Genomic DNA, 10,234 nt, shown 5'->3' with positions numbered 1-10,234 from the left:
GGCTTCATTGGCTGCATTACTTGTTTTTAGAATAACTGATTTACTAAGTAGAAAACATGGGGAACAGCCACAGAATTTATGTCTTTAACAGCATGTCAGGAGTGGTAGCTCTGAATTTTTTGTTATCTTGGTAAGTTCTTTGAAATGTAATTGCTATTATATTTGAAGGGAATCCATCATGAAGCTTTACACCTCTTTGAAAAGCCTTTCACAGAAGCTGCCACTTTCTTACAGTCTGTGTAGCTGTTAAGAGACATGGCCATATGTTTCTGTTTCATAAGGAATGTATAGGTTGCTAACCCGTGGGGGGGGAGATTTACTAAAACTGGCGTCACATGAGCTGGTGCAGCTTTGCACAGTAACCAGTCGGCTTCTAGAATTTATTGTCAAAGCTTAAAGTGGTTGTAAACCCTTACAAACCACTTTGACCTATAGGTAAGCCTAGATTAAGGCTTACCTGTAGGTCCAATAAATATCTCCTAAACCTATACAGTTTAGGAGATATTTGCCAAAAGACAGCCACCGCTGTCTACGGCACATGTGCCGTAGACAGCGGTGCGCTGCTGTCAACGGCGTTATGCCGTGAGTGGCGGCTCCCGTGCGCATGCGCGGGAGTGACGTCATTGCGGCTCCGTCGAATGACAGCGCCGGACCAGCTAGACCCACCAAGAAGATGGAAGCTCCGTACACAAGGGGACAGCGATGACTTCGCTGGCTCCTGTGTCAGGTAAGTGACACATAATGGACTACTATGCGATGCGATGCGATGCGTAGTAGTCCATTATGCTTTACCTTTGAAGGGAATCAAAGAGGAAGTGAACCCATCAGGGTTTACTTCCTCTTTAATTGAACAAGCTGAAGTTAAAGGTGATTGATTACTATGCACAGCTGCACCAGATTATGTGTACACCAGTTTTAGTAAATCTCCCCCATAGTGACCAGTCTTCAGCTTTAGGCTCCACACTGGAGCTCATAAACTACAGTTTATTGGAGTTTGAGCCTTTTTTCTTTTTTTAAAAATGTGTCCATGCACACATGGACGTTTTTTAGCTTTAATGAGCAGTGTAGTTTATGGGCTTTTTTCTGATTGTCAGAAATTCGCGTTCACGTTTTTCACCGGCAAGAAACGATAAACGCTCATAAACACGCGTTAATTAGTGTTCGGAATTCTATTTTTTTTCATGTATTGTGGGAGTTTGGAATGCACTGTGGGATTTTTGGCGTGTCCTCTGTGTATTTTTATTGAAAACGCCCATAAACGCTAATAAACGCTCATAAACGCTAGTACAAAACGCTGTTTAAAGCAGGTTTTTCAACCAGTGTTTGCTGCCAGAAATCTGGCGTCCAGAAAAAGCTTTTTTTGAGCTTCAGGCTCCATGCACACTGAAGCTCAAAAAAGCTTTTTCTGGACGCCAGATTGCTGGCAGAAAACGCTGGTTGAAAAAACTTGCTTTTAACGGCGTTTTGTACTAGCGTTTATGAGCGTTTATTAGCGTTTATGGGCGTTTTCATTAAAAATACACAGTGGACACTCCAAAAATCCCACAGTACATTCCAAACTCCCACAATGCATTGAAAAAATAGAATGCCGAACACTAATTAACATGTGTTTATGAGCGTTTATCGTTTTTTGGTGTGAAAAAACTGCACTTTGAACGCGAATTTCTGGCGTTCAGAAAAAAAGCCCATAAACTCCACTGCTCATTAAAGCTGAAAAACGTCCATGTGTGCATGGACACATAGCCTAACATAGAGTGGAGTTTATGGGCTTTTACAAAAAAACGCCCAAACTCCCATAAACTGCAGTTTATCAGCTCCAGTGCGCATGGAGCCTCAGTGTGTATGGAGTTGTAGAAGCCAGAGTAGGAAAGAATCATTTCTGATTGCAGGATGGCGGTGTTGCCGAAATATACATCTTGGGTAGAGGGGAAATATTTGTATGGTGATGGACTTTGCTTCCCGTGTATTATGCACATATAATACCAAGGATTGTGACTCAAATTCTACTCCTAACAATGCTGCGCGTGTCAAAACGTCAGGAGTGTTTCATAGTAATGTTCACGTTGGGACAATGCAGTCATGAGCACATCCGCAGGGAAATTTCTCAGCATGAACTACTGCACAACCATTTTGGACCTTTGTTTTATTTACTCGTAACAATTCTCTTGTATCTGTTAGTTTGTTTAGCAATATAGTAATTGTATAAAAAGATTTTCTTACAGCACTTTATATGGATTGGGTATACTGATATATTTGTATGTTATTTGGGTATATGAGGGTGTGATATGGTGCCGAACAAAAACCCCATCCTCATGACCGTGTTCTTCTCACCTATCATTCTTTATTTTTTATGCTTAAAGTGCAAATAAAGCCAAAGCATTTTTTTTTATGTGATGAGGGGTTAGAACCTCTGTCAGAAATGAATTGCTGTCCCTGTGCCTTTTTGTGGATATTTGCTTTTTTTTTTCTTTGTCATGGTGACCACTGTTTCTTGGACTGAACGGTAAAGAAAATCAAAAATTTTAGGTTGTCACCTAAACAGGAATAGAGGGGCAACCTTCATTGGGGGGACCCCCTTTCCAGTGACACGGTTATTTCACTCACTTCGCAGATATTTCATCTCTCTTCCTATTATTATTATTATTATTATTAGGTCTACAAGTCAGGGAAATCTCTTCAATGGGACGTAGATGGGGGAAACCCAAAGGGGGTGTTAACTTTTCCCTACTCAATCCATTGCAAAAAAAAAAGTTTAGCTTAAGATATACTTTGCGTTGAATCTTTAGTTTATGCAACTAAATATGTTCTATGTGCATCAAATCAAAAGTTGATCGATATCTTACAGTTCTTTTTTTTTCAGCCACAGCCTGCATAGAAAAGCCTGTTCCCTGTGAGAAAGCTGTGATCTCTGCAGAGGTGCGAAACTTCCACTGTCACGTCGGAAGCTCTCCAATCAGTGAGAAGCGTGAGGTTTGCTGACGCAGAGCTATAGGTCTAAGACCCCTTTCACACAGAGGCAGTTTTCAGGGGTTTTAGCGCTAGAAATAGCACCTGAAAACTGCCTCCCATGCCGCCCGAATGTGAAAGCCCGAGTGCTTTCAGACCCGGGCGGTGTGCTTGTGGTGATGGTAGAAAATGTCTTGCAAGCAGCATCTTCGGGGAGGTTTGGGAGCGCTGCATACAGCACTCCTAAAACTCCCCTACCCATTGCAATGAATAGGCAAAGCTTCCGAAGCGACTGAAAAGCGATTCGGACGTGCTGCAACATGGGAGTTTTTAACCCCTTCTTCGGCCGCTAGAGGGGATTAAAAGCACCGCACTAGCTACCATAAAGCATCACTAAAAATAGCACCACTTTAGCGCTAACGCACGGGCGGCCCTAGTGTGAAAGGGGTCTAACGCAATAGTTGTTGTCAGACCTCTACAAAAAGACCACTGCTTCCTTCCACGCAGAGAGCAAGGGTCCCATTCTGCAGTTGTTGCCATGGGAAAGGCATTTCTAACACAGGCTACTTTAGAAAGAAAACTAAGGCCTCTTTCACACTGGGGCGGTTTTCAGGTGCTACAGCGCTAAAAATAGCGCCTTCAAAAAAACGGCCCCTTTCACTCCAGCGTGAAAGCCGTAGTGCTTTCACACTGGAGCGGTGCACTAGCAGGACGGTAAAAAAAAAAGTCCTGCTAGCAGCATCTTTGGAGCAGTGAAAGGAGCGGTGTATTCACCGCTCCTAAACCGCTCCTACCCATTGAAATCAATGGGACAGCGCGGCTATACCGCCCGTGGGCGGTTTTAACGCTTTTTCGGCCGCTAGCGGGGGTTAAAACCACCCCGCTGGCGGCTGCAGACCGCCGCTAAAACTACGGTATAGGGGGCGCTTTACTGCCCAAGTGTGAAAGGGGCCTAACTGCAAGACATTGAACACCTTTTGTTTTGATGCGCTTAGGATGTACAGCCGTGGGCCAAAAGTTTTGAGAATGACACAAATATTAATTTGCACAAAGTCTGCTGCTTCAGTGTTTTTAGATCTTTTTTTCAGATGTTACTATGGGATACTGAAGTATAATTACAAGCATTATATAAGTGTCAAATGACAATGACATTATTTTTATGCAAAGAGTGAATATTTGCAGTATTGACCCTTCTTTTTCAAGACCTTTGCAAGTTGCCTGGCATGCTGTCAATTAACTTCTAGGCCACATCTTGACTGATGGCAGCCCATTCTTGCCTAATCCATGCATGGAGTTTGTGGGATTTTTTTTTGTTCACCCGCCTCTTGAGGATTTGGGCACCCTGAAGCTTTCTTCAAAAATGCAGTGGAAATGTTTTTTTTTTTTGGGGGGGGGGGGGGGGGAATTTAGTTCAATTTCATGGCTAAAAGGGACTTTGCAATTAATTGCAATTCATCTGATCACTCTACGTAACATTCTGGAGTATATGTAAATTGCCATCATAAAAACAGAGGCAGCAGATTTTGAAAATTTAATATTTGTGCCATACTCAAAACTTTTGGCCATGACTGTAGTAAGTGGATTTAAGCCGAAAGTTAAATTGGGTCTTAAAGTGGTGTTGCCACCAAAAAATAAAAAACAGTTCAAAAATCTGAAAAAAAAACATAAAAAATAATCGGAAAAATAAAAAAAATTACTCACCTCTAAATGCCTGTTGCTAGGGGGTCCCTCGTAGTCTGCCTTCTTCATTGCCCGGGCTGGTGACATCACTTCCCCTCGCGGCGCACAGTCATCTGAGACCTGTCACGCGTCCCAGATGTGCGGCGTATCACGGTGCCCTGCACCGCTCGCGCATGCACGGTGGGTGCCCGGCTGTGAAGCCACAGCCGGGTGCCCACAGTAAGAATGACGGCACCACGAGCGGAGCGGGGAAGGAGGGGGGGGGCTTCGTTCCCCCGCATCGCTGGACCCTGGGACAGGTAAGTGTCCGATAATTAAAAGTCAGCAGCTGCAGTATTTGTAGCTGCTGACTTTTAATTTTTTTTTTTTTTTTTTTTTTTTTTTAGGGGGCACCCCACTTTAAGTGTGTGTTAGTGTGGGAGCTGGAATCCTGCTTACCATCTCTGCAGCATATTCATAATCCTGGTAGCACTCCCCTCCCCCCCTTAATGTATGCTCTATAGAAGTTCAGCTGACAGTGCTCTGGACAATGAAGATAGAGGATATATACCACCAGGGTCTCAAAAAAAAAAAAAAATCTGCAGTGTATGTTTCATACACAGCAGCCTTGACAGTGTCATGTTTCAGAAACAGTGAATGATCACAGTGAAACAAATTTTATCAGCACACCCAGGATTCCCCCGAAAAGGTCCAAAGCTTTATTTCTGTGGTCACATGATAAACATACAGCAATGTTTCTGAGCCACACAGAGCCCCTTCATTAGGTAAGTGACCAGCCTATGGTCATTACAGCACCCAGCACTACTGAACAGCTGCTTTCTTGAATACGTGCATGGGGAATATTGTGTTTTGGATGTTTCAGAAAAAGGAAAATCGGTTAAAAAGGAGTTTGGGGACAGGGCTCTGAAAATGATGTCGCCGCCTTCAGAGTGAAGCCACCACACAGCATGATGAACACTGACAAAGACAAACTTGGAGTCAAATACAAAAGAGAGATTTACAAGTAGAGATTGTATATACAAAAAAACTCCCCCTTAATGGGACTTTAAATCGACCACCAATACCACAAAAATAGGAAATAAAACTTGTAATTTTTATTATAATTTGTATAACAAAACTTTAAAAAAAAGAGAGGAATCTCCAGACATATGATATCTCTAATAAAAAACATCAGACAACTGTACATAGAAAGCACATTTATTTATTTATATATATATAAAACAACTCTCATGGATGTCCCAAACCCAACGCGTTTCCAGTCTCTGCTACTGCAGAACCTTCATCAGGGGTGATGCATTTCCAGTCTCTGCTACTGCAGAACCTTCATCAGGGGTAGAGAGCAAAGGAAGAATATCAAAGCAGTTCTGAAGAGAAAAAATTAATAAAATGAAGAAAAATAAATACTAACCAAACATTTAAATACCCCCGACATCTACCATCCAATCGCTACCAACCTTATTGAAAATGCTCCTCCAAGGATATACGGCAGGAACGTTAGATTGCCTCAAAGGCGTATCTAACGTTCCTGCCGTATATATCCTTGGAGGAGCATTTTCAAATTAAGGGGGAGTTTTTTTGTATATGCAATATAGGGATGGGACCGCCGTGCCTGATTTTCTGACACAGTGACAAGCCCCGTACTACTTTGTCTACAAGTAGAGATTGAGTAGGTAATGTGTAAAAGTGATCTATTTAATATCGAAAAGTGACAACAACAAAAAGTTTCTGCTCTTATAGCACCCCCACCCCTGCTGTCCCTGTGAGGAGCAGTGCTAAAACAAACCCTTGAGGTGTAGTAAGCACTATATTTATAATTTAATTTTCTTTAGGCATACCATTCCGTACACGTTTTTTATAGCACATAGGACAATGTATAATTATTCATCGTAATGTAATTAAAGGGTTTATTTTTAATTATATATTCAACAGTATTTATTATTGTGTGCTTATTTTTTTCTTAGGGCTTGCAAGAGGTACAAAACACTTTATATTGTATAGCAGCCAATCAGATCTTGCCTCTTCTTTCTCTATACTGGAAACAGGACCTGATTGGTTGCTAGTGGTAGGTCTATTAATGGAGGATGGGCATATATATATTATATATATATATATATATATATATATATGCACATACATACACACAATGCTGTTCCAAAAGCAATGACAGCCATTGTAAGCCCTTGTACACACGGTCGGAGATTCTGACGGAATGTGTCCTATCGGACCATTTTGTTGGATATTCCGACTGTGTGTGGTCTCCATCGGACTGTTTCCGTTGGAGTATCCGATGGACCAATTTTTCCAATTTGCCGGTAACATTTTCCGACAAAATGCTCCAATCGGACATACTCCGATCATGTGTAGCCTACTCTGACGGACAAAGTGCCACGCATGCTCAGATCAAATTCCTAGACCAAAACTATTGGCTACTAGCCTGAACGTAGTCCCGTCGTAACGAAATAACGTCATCACCTTATGTACAACTTAGTCCGACCGTGTGTATGCAACATAACTTCCGGACCTTGTCCGTAATTACTCCGACGGATTTGGTTGTCGGAATCTCCGACCGTGTGTACAAGGGCTTAGTTGAGCAAGAACAATGGATGATGCTTCTTCATTTTAGTTATTTTGGGTTATTGCTGTGGTCATCTTATTGCATACATTTGGCTGGAATGTGTATTACGCTAGAAGATCTGATTGTCAGTTCTACAAAACACTTGCGGTATAAGCTTTACATCATCATTTCAGCTGAGCACTCGTGGTTATGCCTTGTCAGACTCTCCTGGCATGGGTCTTACTGCAGTAGTGATTATTTAATGTAACCTCTTTTCAGATCATTGATTGTCCTTTATGGCTTGGGTGGCAGTAGAAGGAGGGGGGCAGCTGGTAGACGCTCTGCCATCTTCCAGTTCAGCTCTTACTGGCCAGAACAAATGACAGTCCTCTCGCTTGTACAGATAGTCTGGTATGATGATAATGCCCAAGATTATTTGTTCTCCGATATAGCAGAGAGATGGCAAACAATAGGATTGTGTTCTTTTATAATGACTATTCACTTGACAGTAGGTGTCTGGGTAATCCTTTACACTGGAATTCATTATATCAAGTAATTATCAGCTCAAGAGTAATGCAAGACAATACCATTCATAGTCTGTCCAATAGGATTTTCTATATTTAAAGCCTTGTTTTTTGCCTACCTGTGTATCCTAATATACCAAAATGTAATTCCATGTTTTATACTGCCTTTAATAAATATAGCACAGAGTTTTATTTAAAAGAAACAATACACGAGTCATTTGTTTTATTATTGTGATATTTCCTATTATTCGTTAAAGCAGAATTCACCTAGTAGTAAGAAGAGCCGGCAACGCTGTAATCCTTCAAGTGTCGTTTATTGGTACATCAGAGTGACAGTAAAACAATAAAACTGACGCGTTTCGGCAAAAGCCTTAGTCATAGCTGGTTTGAAACAGATATGACAGAGAATATAAATATACACATATGCAAACTCCATTGGCCCATCAGGTTAGTGCCCGTTCACACAGGGGCGACACGACTTGCAGCGCGACTCACAGGCGCGACCTGCACACGACTTCAGCAGCGACTTGCAAAACGACGACTGTATAGAAGTCAATGCAAGTCGCCTGAAGTCGCCCCAAAAATAGTACAGGAACCTTTTTCTAAGTCGGAGCGACTTGAGTCACTCCTATTAGAACAGTTCCATAGTACAGAACGGAGCGCGGCTTGTCAGGCGACTAAGTCGCCTGACAAGTCGCGGTAGTGTGAACAGGCACTTAGTGTCACAGAAAATTAGCCTATTTAATTGATACACCTGTTTTTAGCCAACATGAGAAGGGGGAGAGAAAAAAAAAAAAAAAAGGGCAATGTAAAAAGTTGATTTGTTGAGCCAAAAAGAAATGTGTAGAAAAAATTTTGCATAAAATATTGAGACCTTAGGATCAGAAAGAGAGGGAATCAATTTATGGCAGGATCAAAAAAGAAAAGATTTTTTTTTTTCATTTTTACTCTTTTTTTTTTTTTTTGATCCTGTCATAAAGGTAAGTATTTCATAATGAGCTAGTATGTGCATACTAGCTCATTATGTCTTTTCCTTTGCAGGTGAGTAAAAAAAAAATAATTCAGCGGGTTTACAACCGCTTTAAGTCATAATGTACTAGTAATGTATACGCGGCATACTAGCACATTATAGACTTGCCTACAAACGGAGCCCTCCCGTGCTGTCACGGCCAGGGCTGGACTGGGACAGAAATTTGGCCCTGGACTTCATCCAGACTGGCCCACTTACATCAGAGTGTCCCATCAGCAGCTCCAGTCATGTGATAACAAGTGATAAGGGGAGAGGGGAAGGAAAGTCTGCCGGCCGTCTATCTCCCCCTGCAGGCTGGAGAGAGCAGAAAGCCTAATGCTCGCTCCAGCATATGACGGAAGCAGTTCCTCCTGACAGGAGTGAAATCGTGATCACTCACTGTCAGAGAGGAGCGGCTCCAGGACTGCACCTGAGTGGCCCACTGAGCCATCGGCCCACCGGGAAACTCCCTGTAGTCCCAATGGCCAGTCCATTCCTGGTCACGGCTGTCCCTGTCGCTTCCATCTTCACCCGTTCTTCCTTTTGGGTTTCGTATCTTCGGCCACATGAATGGGCCGGGCTGATTTATAAGTGGCCTTCCTGAGTGAATAATAAACGGTGAAATAAACATTCGATATAAACGTGTTCAATGATGTGCAATGCAAGTATTCAAACATATAATGTCCAAAACACAGATAGGAATCAAGCGCTCAGTTCTTCTATAGATTGATCCAACAAATTCTCTGTGCTTCCACCAACACCTCGGGGGTCACAGAACTCTCACCACATATAAGGAGCCTTTGATCAGATTTTAATAAGTGGCTGGTTCCTTCCTCCCAGTGTCTCCTTTATATCTCCTCTGTCTACAGTCAAGGACCCAGAAGGATCCAGACTCCTACAGCTCCTATTCCATATGTGGGGATGAAATCGACAATATGCCTCCAATTTATGACACAAGACCTGTAGTGTCCCTTCTGTTATAAAAACCCTCCTGGTCAGTGGTTTTTTGTAATCCCGTACGTTACTATCACTTTAAAGGATAAATTCACCTTTATGAAAAAATAAATAAATAAATGTGCAAATTTTTGCAGGAAAAAAAGAAATGTTTATTTTTTTCACAGGAGCTTGAGACTTCTAGTTTATTCATTCACAGAGCTCTGTGCATAAATCACAAGCAGGGGCGGACTGACAACTCATGGGGCCCCTGGGCAATAGGAGATTACACAAACACACACACTATACACAGACATGTTTCTATTGGTTGAGAAGGTCCTGGAGAGGTGGGGCAGCTATAATCTCAGGATTTTTAGACCAAAAGGATGTCGGTAAGGGACATTTCAGAGACAGATGTAAAAAAAAAAAAAAACAGATTTTTTACATACTTTCCCTGGTTTTACTGAGGCTGGCAACCCTGATGGGGCCCCCTAGTGGCACGGGGCCCTCGGGCAGTGCCCGAGTGGCCCAATGGTCAGTCCGCCCCTAATCACAAGCCACACACAGCCACTCTGATTTCAAGTGTGA

Source organism: Lithobates pipiens, unplaced genomic scaffold (genome assembly GCF_037356315.1).
Source record: "Lithobates pipiens isolate NorthernLeopardFrog02 unplaced genomic scaffold, aLitPip1_a1.2 Scaffold_11, whole genome shotgun sequence".
Taxonomy (NCBI): domain Eukaryota; kingdom Metazoa; phylum Chordata; class Amphibia; order Anura; family Ranidae; genus Lithobates; species Lithobates pipiens.
Note: the sequence above shows the minus strand (reverse complement) of the source record.